The sequence below is a fragment of the Ambystoma mexicanum genome, chromosome 2q (assembly GCF_040938575.1).
Source record: "Ambystoma mexicanum isolate Mex_15411 chromosome 2q, UKY_AmexF1_1, whole genome shotgun sequence".
NCBI classification, from domain to species: domain Eukaryota; kingdom Metazoa; phylum Chordata; class Amphibia; order Caudata; family Ambystomatidae; genus Ambystoma; species Ambystoma mexicanum.
The window spans coordinates 1,175,619,072-1,175,634,197 of record NC_090924.1 but is presented as its reverse complement, the minus strand read 5'-3'; the positions used below and the strand labels follow the sequence as shown (position 1 = coordinate 1,175,634,197).

General features: G+C 49.2%; 1 protein-coding gene across 3 annotated transcripts in view; it reads left to right on the top strand.

Moving 5' to 3' along the window:
* Positions 1 to 15,126, top strand: part of CASD1 (CAS1 domain containing 1) — an 895,825-nt gene that overhangs the window by 551,599 nt on the left and 329,100 nt on the right. The window lies entirely within an intron of this gene.

Here is a 15,126-nt window from a genome sequence, read left to right as displayed (position 1 = left end):
GCCCACTACCCCACCCATTCGCTCTGCCTCGAGTGTCTGGGGGCTGAACACCAGTGCAGCCTTCAACACCCTGACTCCACGTTCCTTGAAGAAACGGCTGGCGCGTTGGAGGGAAATTGATTCACAGTCACCGCTGGAGCACCTCAAGGCCTTCACTCGATGGAAATCCAAGAAGCAGGTAAGTCACATATTCTACACACCATCTCATCCTGGAGACTCTTTCTCAGGAAGTTCTTTGGCTGAGAGGGGTCACAGAGTCTCTAGTTACAAAGGCACGCCTGTGGCCCCTAGGGCTACCAGTACTCTTTACCGAGGCATCATCAGACTCTAGCAGGCAAGTCTCAGAGGGGCCCAAGCATCTTTCTACCAGAAATCAGCCCAAGGGGCTGCAAAGCTCTAATACCAGCCCTACGCCTGAGTGCACTAAGCCTGCTAGACACACGTCTGAGCTCATATCAAGTACCGGCGGACATCCCAAAGGTAGTTCAAAGCCTTCTAGCCAGTGCTCTGCTCCAAGCATACCGACTCAGAGCATTTCTTCTCCCACATATGGCTTCCAAGCAGATGAATACTCCAGGGCGTACACAAGGTGATGATTTATTTTTTATAGTGGGCCTCACAGCCGATCACTCGTTCATTGGCATATGGTGATTCGAGGCTAGAGGCTTCACCGTGGTACACAGCCTACCCTTTGCCATCAGGGCACAGGCCTCTGCCTTCGCCCTACCACACAATACAGGCGCCAGAAAGACTTTCTGGCTTTTTAAAAATCCCAACAGCCTCTGCCAGGTACGCAGCAATGCCCACTTTTTTTATATCAACGCCTACAGCCACCTATACCCCAACGGCTGCAGCAGCTTCAGCTGCGTCGCAGAGACAACCAGCGTCTCAAGCAGCATCGGAGGATAGATTTTCTGACCGTTTTATGTTGCTGATGAAATCTTAACAGATGACTGACCTATTGAAGGGTTTAATTAAGGAGGTGGTGACACAGTTTTAACCACTGGTCCCTCTGCAGGATCCACAGGCTTTGGCGCCTATGCCTCTGCCTCCACCGGTCCTGGCTCTTCCAGCACCATTCGCGCCAAGTGCACCCGTTCCTGAAACAGTTCAAGGTGTGCCTCCAGATCCTCCTGGTCAGGTAGTAAAATCCCCACACAGGAACACAAATGATGAGGATGAAGAGGACACGTCTTAATCAGCCAGGGAGTTTCATGACCGCATGTCAGGGCTAGCTGAGTTTTTGGGAGTGCTTGCACCACAGCAGGAGCAGGAGGAAACAGGGGTCCTGTTGGAGATCTTGTTGCTGAGGCAGACGAGGCACTCTGCGATCCACTTGAAAAAGGATGTGTTGTCATTGGCAAAAAAAGTATGGCTTAAGCATCTGTTAGGTAGGCTTTTCTAAGTACAATAGGGATTGGACCTGTTGGGTGTCTTGACCCACGTTTGAACTATTATGCTGCAACATTTGGTGCTGTGGGCTTAGAAAATCCAAGATGGCCAGAATCCAGGAGAACTGTGCAGTTTTGCGCACACCAAAATGGTCCTCTGACCAGAACTTAGACTCCAGATAGACTACACACCTTAAAGCAAAGGCCTAACCCAGAAGCTGAGAACTCTTCTCAGCAGGCCTTCAGAATCCAGCAATCCAACCAAACTATTCTACATCCGGGCGAGCTGTTGGATTCTTTGCCAAGAACTTTTGCCAGAACCGGTAGCAGACCCAGAAGGCCGTGCTGTATCCAGAGAGACCAGAACCAGAGAGACCCAGACCAGACTGCTGTGAAGTGCTGAGCAGAGCTGACCCAGAGAGCTGTGACTTCAGAAACACCCGCCAGGAGTCCAGTCCAAACCTGATCAGACCTTGACGGCCTATTTCAAATTTATAGTGTGAGTACTCAGCCAGTACTGTGTAAAACCAATCTCTTAGTTTAAAATAATCTAATTCAAACTATTTTAACCTATTTAGAACTGCATCAAAAGAAATCGTGTGTCCATTCTGCAAAACTGTCATCTGTCATTCTGAAACTTTAATTTTGTGAAAATCTATCTCCACAAAATCCTCTGTATCTTTGGAACCTTGTCGGCTAGGAACGAGATTTAACTTTCATTTTAAAGCTTAAGATTCTAAGCTTTCCAACAAGCCTAAAATATTCCTTATAGTTATTCCGTAATCGCGCTCGACGCATTCGGAAAAATTGCTGCGAATTAAAAAATTAGCTCATGTCAAAGAAAGCCGTCTTTTGCTTGCATTGCTGAAATTTGTTTTCAACCTGATAATCCCTTATTAATCATTGTTAATTCGACCTGAACTAATTCAAAGTAGCTGGCACCTACCCTGAATCTCCTATAGGGAATTAAAATCATTTTTAGCATATTTTCACTTCTTTGCAAACCACATTTAAAGTATTTTGCCTGTGTTTTAAAATCATACCTGTTTTCCTCTAAACTTGCTAAGGGGGAACTGAAATTTGCATTGTATGGTGATTGTATTCCTGAAAACCGTGTGCTTCACTTCCTTATATTGACCCTATCAGTTATTTCTGTACTGCATTCTTTCCATCATTGTTTTTCTTTGAAACCATAAAAGCATTCTGTTACCTTTTCCTTCCTATACCAATTCCTAAGTAATTAAGATCACTGTCATATTCTTAAGTGTGATATCAAATATTAATTTATTATAAAAGTGTGATATATATATTGTTTAATTTTTCCAATAAATCTTTTAAATTGCAAAACAAAGCTACTTCTTGGCTCAATGAGGTCAGGGGGATTCAAAGAGAGGGGCATTATATAAGGGTTTATCATCCAGAGTATAACTTGTCATAAAAATACAAAAATAAGGGCTTCCCTTGGGCGTCCCAGACGAGGCACTGACTTAGTGGGATTGCTGAATTGAAGTCACTTAACAGATTGTGGGCTCGAGCCGGGGATTCTGGATTAGATCTATCACTTGTGCAGATTAATACAGTGTGCTAACTGACAGGATATATAAATTCTGTTCGATCGCCACGCCGTGTTACACTGTAAAAACACCCCTCAAAGGAACGCTCTAAGGAAACAGTCTGTTTTGCAAAATAAAATACAAACTTCTGTAAGTCAGGAAGGAAATCAATTTCCAGAATGACGACCTTGGTAGATATCAAAATAGCCAGAGAACACCTCTTACATAAGCTATTTGTTAGAGGTGAGTGGGCTCATCAGGACCAGGTGGTCTGGTTGCAGGCAATCACACCCCAGATCACTGAAACAGGGTCAGATATATGGAGAGATCAGGGTCCCTTACATGTGGCCCTGAGTGAACTATATATGGCCCCGTAGGCCAAGGATGAGCACAACAAGATTGCCAGGGTAGCAGCATATTTATATTTATATATGGGAGCCATACAGGACAAATGTGCTGAAGGCCAAGATCGGGGAAATAGGCAACTGATGGCATTAGAGAAGGCCCAATCTGACCTGGTCTCTTCTGAGCAGAGGCTGCAGAGGAGCCAGGATTCAGAAAATGATAGTAGGCAGTATATTATTAAAATAAAGGATATGATATCCTGCAACAGGAAAAGTCTGACCTGGATAACAGATTTCTGGCCTTGCAGAAGGAGTACCAGGAATGTTTGGACGCCCTACTGCAGAGCCAGAAAAAGCTGGAGCAACAACTGGACTTCAATAGGGCATGCGCAGAGCAGGTAGTCACCCTGCAAAGCCACCTAGATAGGGAGAAGACAGAGAGCAATAAACTGATTTTGAAAGACCTGGATACCCAGGCCGAGTTTGATCAAGAACGCCAGAAAGCTGGTGCCTTTCAAAGGCAGAGCGACGACCTGGCAGCACAGATGCAGGCTCTTAGTCAGTAAAGGGACACCTTAGGCCAGGAAGTCTGCCAATTAAAAGAAAAAATTGAAGAAAATCACTTGGCCCTCCAGGGACTGCGTGACCTCCAAAAAGAGCATCCGAACTTGTTAAAGCACACCAGGAGGGTGGAAGATGCTCTGGCAAGAAAGGAAGAGGCCAGTAGGGATGGGACTCAGGAGGTAACCCTCCTGCAGCAAAGACTGGCCCAGTATTCCAGGACCAACCAGGAAGCGCAGAGAGAAAATGAGGCTCTCTGTCAGCACAATGATAGGCTCCAGCAACAGGTAGCCATGCAGGAGAGACTGATAGTCTAGTAAGGCCTTAACTGAGGAACTGAAAGCACGGCTCTTGCATTGTAACAGGGAGCAGGGGCTGACCGAGATGAAGTTCGCTGGGAAAGGGAAACACCTGAGCATAACCTCAGGAGCCCTAGTACCAGAGGCCTTCATCTCTCCCAGTCCTTGGACTCTGCCACCCCAATGTCCCCTGGCGCACATGAGCACAGGGCCACAGGGATGGCAGATTACTATCCAGCCAAAAGTATGGGGTTCATAGGCCAGTACCTCCCAGGAATGGATGGGTGGGCATCCGGGTATGGGCACCCAAGCACAGTGCAATTTAGTGGGGAACCCCAGGAAAGTAGGCCCACTAAAGGCATCCTAAAAACCTCTGCCCAGTTAGGTCAGTGGGCGGGGGGGTTACCCATCAAATCCTGGCAGCAAGGAGGGATCTGAAGACTCCTCTGAGCGGCCCAGGACACAGGAGACTAGGTCCCCACATTCTGCCAGCCATTCCCAGGCTCGCAGAGTCCGGGAAAACCTGGAAGATCAGACGGGCACCTCTGGGAGCAGTGCCTCTGAGTCAGAGGATGAGTGGACCAGGGTTACCCGAACCAAAAAGGCCAATAAGGCAAAAAGGCCTTGATTATGGACCCCTTAAAGCAGATCAAGGCAATAGGGAGTGTCATCACCCCTTATCACAAGAACGCCAAGTATTCCGTTTGGGAACACTTGGAGCTTTACGAGCAAATGATGGGGACTTTCCATTTGAAGGACAGCAGTAGCTGCATTCAGTATGTGAAATGGACATTCTCCTCGGAATACTCCAGTTTCTTTGCGGGGCTGGAGGACCAAAATCATTCAAGATGGTCCACCTACAGGGCGGCCATCTTGAAACATTTTTCTGTTCACAGAAATCCCCAAGAGGCTCGCAAGGCAGCCTACAATTTGCAATGTGGGGAGGATCAGGCCCCACAAGAATTTGTGCAGGAGTTAAAGCGTGCTTTTGCGCAGACTACAAAAAGGGTACGCACGGATAGTAAAGTATTTGTTAATAAGTTTTTCCATGCCTTACCCAAATACATAATGACCCAGCTCGTGAGAGACTTTCACAAGAAAAGATCTTGAGACTGGGTCATTGAGCAAGCCACCCGCATCTATGAGGTGCAGAAACCGGTGGAAAAAGAGAATCAGCCCAAAAACCCCAAAACAAACAGCACCCCTGCTGCTGCCAAGGTGGCAGAGGTAAAGGTTGCCCCTGTTTTAGATTCTGAGATGGGGGGACCTAAAAACCTGCCGGCACCAAATAATTCTATGCCCAGAAGGCCCTCTGGCCAGTCACAGACAGGGAGTCAAGGAGGTAGTCCCACAAATGGGGTCCCTCGCTCCCCTGACTATGTAAGTCCCCGCTATAAGGGAAACAGTCCACTCCTGCGTTGTGTGGACTCCTCCAGCCCAAGGGGGGGGATTCAACCAAGTACCCAGCCCAGGGAACTTCCTTTAACACTTCCCCCAGGAGGGCAGAAATTCACCAAATCCTGGGCAGAACTTGTTCCCCAGGTATCCACCCAACTTCCAATCCCAAAATCATCCATCCTTCTTTCCCCAATTCCCTGAGCCCAGACAACCGAATCCGGGAGAGGGGAGGCCAAGGGTGGAGGGGAACCCAAATCTTCCCAACCTGGGGTACTACCAGAGAAGGGATAGCTACCCTTTCCGGGATCAGCCCAGGGGAGAAAATAGAACCCCGTATCAGCCTGAGCGGGTTTCACAATATGGCACGGGATCTGGGTCACATACTGAGGGCTCAACAAAACCCTCTGATGAGCATGCCACCGCAGAATGCCCCAAACTCTGGGACTGGTGCTCCAGAACAATGACGGGGGCAGTACCCCGACAACCCACCGGTTCCCAGGGAGGAGGCACAAGGGGAAGGGGGGTGTAAAGGGAAACGCAGGAACTGTAAACAAAATCTCCTACCCCTAAAAGTCTGCCACCCAAGGAGCAAGAGAGGAGGTAGGAGAAACAAAGGACCCAAACAGACCCATTTTGTGGAGGAGGTACAGGTCTTCCAATTTGAGGGAGAGGAATCCTCAGAGGATCCTGGGAAAAGGATCTTCTCCTTCAGAGATGGGAGAACTCCTCCCAAGGAAAAATGGGTCCCAAGCGATTCCAACCCAGACTGGGTAGATGTGGGGATTGAGCTGTCGCCGCCCATCATTCTATCCCAGAACCAACAATACCAAAAACCCCTGGTTCAAACCCATCCTGGTGACTGCCTCCAAAAAGGGGGGGAGGGCCCAGAACCGGAACTAGGGGAACCTAAAACCGAATCAATAGACTGTGTAGATGTGGGGATTGAGCTGTCGCCGCCCATCATTCTATCCCAGAACCAACAATACCGAAAACCCCTGGTTCAAACCCATCCTGGTGACAGCCTCCAAAAAGGGATGGGCGGCCCAGAACCGGAACCAGGGGAACCTAAAACCGAATCAATAGACTGGGTAGATGTGGGGATCGATCTGTCACCGCCCATCATCCTATCCCAGAACCAACAATACCAAAAACCCCTAGTCCAAACCCATCCTGGTGACTGCCTACAAAAAAGGGGGGGGGGCAGAACCGGAACCAGGGGAACCCAAAACCATATCCAGTTGCCAACTTTTTCTTTCAGATTCCCGAGACTCTCCACAGAATTTTGCCAAATCTCTTCTCTCTCAATGTCCAAAACCAGAAAACTAGCCCACCAGTTGTCCACAAATGTGCATTATCTGTGCCCCCTTGAGGAGAAGGAGGGAAGATACTATGCCCCGGTACTAGTACAGGGGCAGGGTACAATTTTGGCACTGGTGGACACTGGATCCCAAGCTACCCTTCTGTCCAAAAGGGCCTTTGATGAACTAAATGCAGGAAGGGGGGAGAATTACCGAATTCCTCTCACCTCTCTTCCTGGACAACTCCAGAACTTTGACGGGAAGGAAATTCCCGTCGAGGGGACTGCAGATTTGGACATCAAAATTGGGCGACACAAGGTGAAACACCCGGTCATAGTAGTGACTCCAGAGGGCACCCCTTGTTTACTAGAGAATGACCTCCTGAGAAGGTTGTCACCCCTAATAGATTGCGTAAACAGGGTCCTCTGGACCCAGACTAGCCGGGCAGAGTGTCAACTATGTTAGCTTAAACGGCACCTGCCACATGGTTAAACAAAAATCTGACCAAGTAGAATTTCACTTCCAGAATAACCAAATTCCAGATGTGACAGTAATAGCAGTAGGACAACAGACTGGTGATGGGGGGTCCTCTCTATTTCTGAAAATCAACCTTCCCTCCAGTTTAAGGTGGTTTTCCACACTGGAAGGAAACACTCTGAAATTCTTTACTAATCCACAATCAGAAACTCCCACTCTTATAGTCCAGAAAGATGTGAAATCAGCTCAGAGCCTGGCTGATATTCAGCAGATTGGAGAGCAGTTGTTCATCCCTGTTCAGTTAAATGATGGGAAGGACTCTGTTCTCGCTTGAGTATGTGTGAACAATGGTAAGAGCTTCATCAGCGAAGCCATGTTCCACCAACTCCAAAAAGATCCAGCCATTCCCACATTCAAACTGATAGACAAATGGGTAATGGACCTGGAAGCACCCAATTCCAAACATCTCCTGCCAAGCAGGTGTATGCTCAAAATCTCCATTGGCAACAAGAGCATAGTCCATAATTGTTGGGTTGTGCAAGATGTCACTGCCGCCTTTTACTTAGGCAGTGACATTCTCAATCGCTTTGCCATTAGTTTGGACCTAATAACCTTCAAAGCTTGGTCCCGATTAGCGGATAATCCCATGGGCTTTGATGATCCAGAAAAAGCATTTAGGTCAGCTCAATTGCTACCTTATGCAGTTGAAATTCAGGTTAAAGAGGAAGTCACCATCCCAGAAAGGACCCGACAATTCTCCCTGGAAGTGAAAGTTAAGAGGACAAAAATTGAAAAACCCTGATGCTTATATTCATCTAAATGCTTCTCTCCAACAGCAAGGGTTGGGGGTAAACCCAACACCATTAGTCAACATAGAACATGACACCATTCCAATAGAGGTGGATAACAGCGAATTAAAGAGTATTACTCTAGCCGCAGGCACCATTATTGGAATGGCGGTTGATGACCGACATTTTTCCATTGATCTAGGAAATGAACTGTTAGGACCAATCCCCAAGGACTGTTTTGACAGTGACAGTGACAGTGATGACAATGCAACACCAGACAGGATCTTTACCCGGCATGGGGGGGAACTTCCTGGTGTGTACACTTCCTGCCCTTATGGTAAGGAAGATGTGGCTTGTGACTTCAGGAGGGATGAGGTGATTTTCCAGGTCCATGATGGCTGCCTTTCCCACCTGAAGCCTCCAGTCCAAATCAGCACTCTGACCAGGGACTTCCCCACCCAGCTGGAGGAGGCCGCTGAGATAGCAAAACCAGAAGTCTTTCCAGGCTTCAGGCAGATGGTTGAAGAGAGAGTCAACCTAGCTGATGCCTGCGTGACTCTTGAACAGAAGCAAAAGTTGAAACAAGTTTTCTTAGATTTCCAAGATCTCTTTGCGGTAGACTCATATGACTGTGGTTGCACCGACATCCACACAACAATTCCCACGGACCCTGGCATGACTCCCGTGTTTGTGAAGCAATATCGTTTGCCCCTCGCCTCCATGGAGTCCCTTACTGAAATAATTGAGAACCTTGAGTCCCGGGGAATAATCTGTCCAGTCCACAGCAGCTTCAATAATGCGGTGCTGGGAATATTGAAGCCAAACGGCCAGTGGAGACTCTGCGCCGACCTTAGGGAGCTCAACAAACGGGTCCATACTTCCCGATGGCCTCTGCCCTACATTGACCAAGGGCTGGCCCAGTTTCAGGGGTCACAGGTATTCACTGCAATAGACCTGACCAATGGATACTGGACCGTGCCTGTAAGTAGGGAGGACCAATACAAACTGGCCTTTACCTTTGGGGGCCAGCAGTACACATGGACCCGAACTCCCTTCGGATACCTCAACTCCGGCAATGAATTCAACATTTTCCTACATAAGGCCATCCCCGACCTGGGTGCGAGGGGTAACCTGGCTTATGTAGATGATGTCGTCATCAAAAGTTCATCTGTGTAGGAACATATAGCGGAGATCCGTTATGTTCTGACACAGTTGAGGGCAACCGTAGCAAAACTTTTCTTTCAGAAAGCACATTGGTGTAGAACCTGTGTTAATTTCTTGGGGCATGAGATTACTCCTCAGGGTCTCTGTCCCCAAGAAAAGAAAGTGGAAGCACTTCATAAACTGAAAGACCCCACAACTCTGCGGGAACTAAGGAGCTTCCTTGGACTGACTAATTACAGCAAAGTTCATTGAGGGCTGCGCAGAGATCACCAGACCCCTGATTCATCTCTTGAAGGGGGGGTAAAGTGGGAATGGAGTCCAGAACAATCCGAGGCAGTAAGACAGCTCAAAAGAAGCCTCTCACAAGCGCCCTGCCTAGCTTACCCTGTCAGAAACAAGGAGTTTTTCCTGGAGACAGGTTTCTCTAATACGTGCTTGGCGGCAGTATTATACCAAAAGCATGACAAGGTCAATAAAGTAATCTCCTATGCGAGCAAAACTTTATCCTCTGTGGAGGAAAAATTCAACGATTGTGAGAAGGCACTCCTGGCAACGGTGTGGGCATTGAAGAGTTACCGCCCGTTCATCCAGGGGGAACACATCATAGTGGAGACTCCACACCAGCCTCTGCAATACCTCCAAAGTGACAGAATCCGGGCCGGAAATGTGATTAATTCCCGAATTACTTCCTGGATTCTGTCAATGCAAGGCTTTCCTGTGGAGGTCAGATATGGCCAAAACAAGAAGAATCCCCTCGCGCAAGGTCTGGCTGACTTGCATGATTGTGCCAGAGAAAACTGTCTCGAGGACGAAAGTCTATAAATCAAGGACAGCATGGAGGCATACCTTAATTCCCCACACAAAGTCTTTGAAGAAGACAAGTGTGAGGGAATGCCCACTGTCTATGTGGATGGATGCTCTTACCATGTTGACAACAACGGGGAAAAAGAACTGGTGGCTGGCGTAGGGAATGCATGGGTGAACGAGTCCCCAGAACCCTCCGCTGGATACAAAATTGGTCCCCGAAGTAGTCAGGTGGCAGAATTGATGGCTGTGTATCAAGCCATCCTCACTGCTGTCCAACATCAACTCCACAAACTGGTCATAATCACAGATTCAGATTATGTACGGAACGGGTTTGTGGAGCACCTGGTTAATTGGAAAACCAGAGGCATGTTATGTGCTAATAACAAACCCTTGAAACATGGGAAGTTAATTCAAAACATTGATGATCTGGTCACCTCGAACGGGATGACCAACTACTGGAAAAAGATTAAGGGTCATTCCAAAGTAGAGGGACCAGACAAGACTGGAAATGACTTAGCTGATCAGCTGGCCAAAACCGGGGCCATCCAAGGGGATCTAATAGAAATAGAGTCCCTGTTCGGGGAACTCCAGGTCACTGCTATCACTAGGTCCCAGACAAATGCTCGCAATGATCTTTCAACTGCACAATGGAGTAAGGAGACCCCAGATGCTGATTTAATTACAGCTCTGAAAGGGGATACAATAATTGGTAAGTTTTACCAACACATTGAGGACCCTGAGAACTTTCCCCTGACGGATACCGAGTACATTGGGAAAGAGGACCTTAGAGTGTTGATGAAATGTCCAAAAATGTTCCGAATCCGAGACGGTTTGTTGGTAAGGAAATCCCAAGATGGCAATGATCAGTGGGTGGTCCCTACCTCATTCCGAAGCCTAATGTTAAGTCACGGCCATGATGCGGCCACCGCCGGTCATAGGGGGTTTCATACAACACTTGAGATCTTGAGAGGTTGCATACTGGCCACACATGGGGAAGGACCTCGACCAATACTTGAAGGGCTGTCTTGTGTGTACACAATTTCAGCCAACATCCCTCACACACCGGGCGCCTCTCCAAAAGAGGGGGATGACACTGCCATGGTCAGATTTGCTAATCGACTTCATAGGCCCCGTGATTCGCTCCTCTAGGGGAAACAAGTACATGTTGACGGCCAAATGCTTGTTTACCAAGTGGGTGGAATGTCTCCCGGCCCCAAACTGCAAGGCAGAAACAGCAGCTGCCCTGATGATCAACTACATCTTTTCGCGTTTTGATCTACCCCAAAGGATTGAGTCAGACAGGGGTAGCCATTTTACCAGCGAAGTAATGACTAAGATGTGGGAGATACTGGGGGTTAAAAGGAAGCTAAATATTGCTTACCGGCCAGCTCTTCTGGTGCAGTGGAGAGTTAAAACAGAACCATAGTGAGCATCTTAAAAAAGTATGTGGCAGATTCTGGGCCAAGTTGGGATATCCGATTACCTCTGGTCCTAATGGCCATCAGATCTACCCCTTCATCTGCAACCAAAATGTCACCATTTGAGTTGATGACTGGATGCAAGATGGTGCTTCTCCAGCATTTGCTCTACAGGACCCAAGAGCAGACATTGATAAATGCCTCCACAACTCATGAGTATGTGGAGAATTTAAGGAAACACATTCAGCACACTTTTGCATATGCTCAGCGGAATCTAGAAAGATCAGCTGATAGCATGAAAACCCATTACGACCTGAAGACCACCCGGAAAGAATACAATGTGGGAGACCGGGTCGATCTATACAGTTTCCAAAGAAACCAGGCCAAACAGCGAAAATATTTGCCTACATGGAAGGGACCTTTTGAAATTATAGACAAGTTCTCCCCAGTTGCCTACAAGATCTGCATCCCCAAAGGTAGTTTGGCAGAAGGGGAAGACAAGTGGGTCCATATAAATCAGTTAAAGTGTTGCCATCCCAGGCACACTCTGCAGCAACTGGAGGAGTCCTCTGCAATACCAGAGGGGGCCGCTCCAGAGTAATTCAGTTCCAACCCTAAAATATCCCACATATAGTCTCTAAAATATTATGATTCTTGAATGAAAATGTCTTCTGATTATATCTTGTTTTTTTTTTAAATAAGAATGTAAATGTCTATTGATTTATAAAATGTAGAGGGGGAGAAATGTCTATGAATAGGTATTGCCGCTTTGCTTTGTCATCCTAGGAGAAAGAAAACCTGGAGACTGACCACGGAAGACTACCTGGGGACCGGGAGCAAAGATCCGAGGGGCCCGGGGTACTGCCCAATATTCCCATCAGGACCGGCGAGGAGAACCGATCGATCCACCCTGATGGAGGAAAAGATGCTGAACTTTGTCATCTGCGGAATCGGAAGATGATGATGCGGACATCCCAGCGCGTGATCAAAACTTCTTTGCACCCGACTCCCCCTCGACTCGAAATCAAAGCGATGTCGGGCGGGGGGGCTTGTTTGGTGTCTTCACCCACGTTTGAACTATTATGCTGCAACATTTAGTGCTGTGGGCTTAGAAAATCCAAGATGGCGGAAAAGCCCACATTTGCGCCAGAATCCAGGAGAACCGTGCAGTTTTGCGCACACCAAAATGGTCCCCTGACCTGCCACCCACCAGTGCAAAGAAAGATGGTTCTGTTCGGGGGCGTGGCTACAGAGCCATGTGAGAGGACGTGTCTGTGGAGGAGCTCCTGATGATCCTGTATGCCGCAGACGAAAACGGGCAAGAAATGCGACGCACGGCGCTAGAAAAGTAGGAGCAGTCGTGTGAAGTTCCACCGCATACACGTGGAACGAATCGCGACGAATGCAGCCGGCACGCAGAAGATAAAAGCAAAAACATCAGCCCGCTTCTCGCCGGATTGGGATTTAAAATGGCGGCCCATCGGAACAAAGAAATCGGTAGGCGCCGCGGAGGCTTGGCGTCCGATCGGCGCTGATGTGGATGCTGACACCGTGGGCTGTGCGAGGCCAGTCGTACATAAGATAGAGGCGCAGGCGGGCGGAGATACTGCTGACCGGCATCTGTTGGGTGGATGCGAGATTGAATATAGCAATCGGCAACCGTGAAGTGTCCCCCATGCGGAGACGGCTTGAGGCGAGTGCGGGACGCGGACATGCTGATCCGCCGGCGCTGCGGATGAAGAGTGCAAAGATGATCGCACACGCTGGCAAAGATACATTGTTGCAGGCGGGATTCGGCAGTATAAACGCGTTCCGCGCTTAGACCCACGCGAGGTTGCAACGTTGTTGCCTCGCACTAACTAGCTCGAGCGGAGAGAAGTTAAGCTCCAGGAGTCCTGGAAAACATCGCGGAGGCACGCGCGACTTTCGTGCGCACCCGCACTACGCTGGGAATTACTTCACGGTAGAGGCAGGGGAGATGCCCTTTGTGCCATCTGTTTGACTCCATCGGAGTGGGAGCCCCATAACGGAGCCCACCTACAACACGTCGGGCGGTGGTCTGTTGGCCTGCTGATAATAAGGAAGAGCAGAGGAGCCCGCAGGACAGGCCACGTAAATGCTGCAGCATAGGGGGCCGCACCACCCCCCGAGATACACCACCTGAGGGGGTTGCGGCAAGGTAATACCGCATAACATTGGCTCCAATCACGAGAAATGACCTGCACTGCAGACACTGAAAGTCACTCGCCCCGAGAAGGGTGAGACAAGGTAGCGGAAGCTGGGACCTGCGAAGTCTATAACGAGGGGCAGAAGAGAGCCGAGCTCCGTGCAGGCAATAGGCCGCAGGCGGAGACACGCTTAGGCACATCACCAAGAAACAGTGTCGGCGGGGGAGTGGCGCACTATCCGCTTGGGTCACACAGAGCGGATCGCCCCCGGAATTTCAAGCTTGAACGATACTGTTGCTAACGGAAGAAATGGCCAGCAAGCCCCCGAGAGCGAAAGCTAAGCAGCCTATGCTAGATGAATACACCAGAACGCCGACTGGCCCAGAAGGAGCCAAGAGCAAGGATAAGACCCCAGTAGGTGGAATGACCGCCGTGAGCACAAATCAGGAGGTCCTGGAAGCAATTGCGGACTTGAAAGTGGCCTGGGAGTCCAAGCTTCAACTGGCTGTGTCGGAATTGAAAACCGCGATGGAGCGGCAAGTTGGGGCAGTACAGGAAGATGTGAACCTCCTCAGGCAAGATGTCAGGACTTTGGCGGAGCGCACGGAGACCCTGGAAAAGGAAATGGGCCCGACCGCTGCAGACTGTGCTGCACACAAAAGGGAGCTACATGCCGTGGTGCAACGATTGGGCAATCTGGAGAGCAGAGCTGATGAGGCAGAAGGGCGCGCTCGGAGAAATAACATTCGTATTGTCGGACTGCCGGAAGGAGCCGAGGGCCACAATCCGACGGAGTATGTGGAAAATATGCTGCTGCAGGAAATCACCGGGGGGAATCTATCACAGGGATTCACTGCGGAAAGGGCGCACAGGGCTTTGACCAGGAAGCCACCTCCGGGTAGCCCGCCCAGGCCATTGATTGCCAAGATTCTGAATTATCGAGATCCCGAACGAATCCTTGAACACTTCCGTAAGGGGGGAACAATACAACGGGGTGCGGCGAATATAACTGCTTATCCGGACTACACCCTGCCGGTGCAGCGAAGTCGCATGAACTTCGGATCGGTTAAGAGGAGATTGCGGGAGGCGGGCTACAGATATATGCTGCTCTACCCGGCTAAATTAAAGGTGTTCCACGGAAGCAGGATGCTGTTCTTTGAAACTCCAGAAGACGCCATGGGGTGGCTAGACATGCAGAGCTCCCCCCAGGAGCCAGATATTCAAAAGCAAGATGCAGTTTGACGGAACGAGCAGAGGGATGGAGCTAGCTGGATTGAGATCTGTGGGACTTGATTATAGTCATTGATGTGGCTAGGCGGCTGGCACACTTCGGCTGGTAGAAGGCATGAGTCGTGCGCATGGAGAGTGCTATGTAAGGTAGGAGTCTCCCGAGACCGATCTCTCTACCCCCATTTAGAGGTTAGTTAGGTCACTGTTAGTGAGGTGACGCCCTGCTGGGT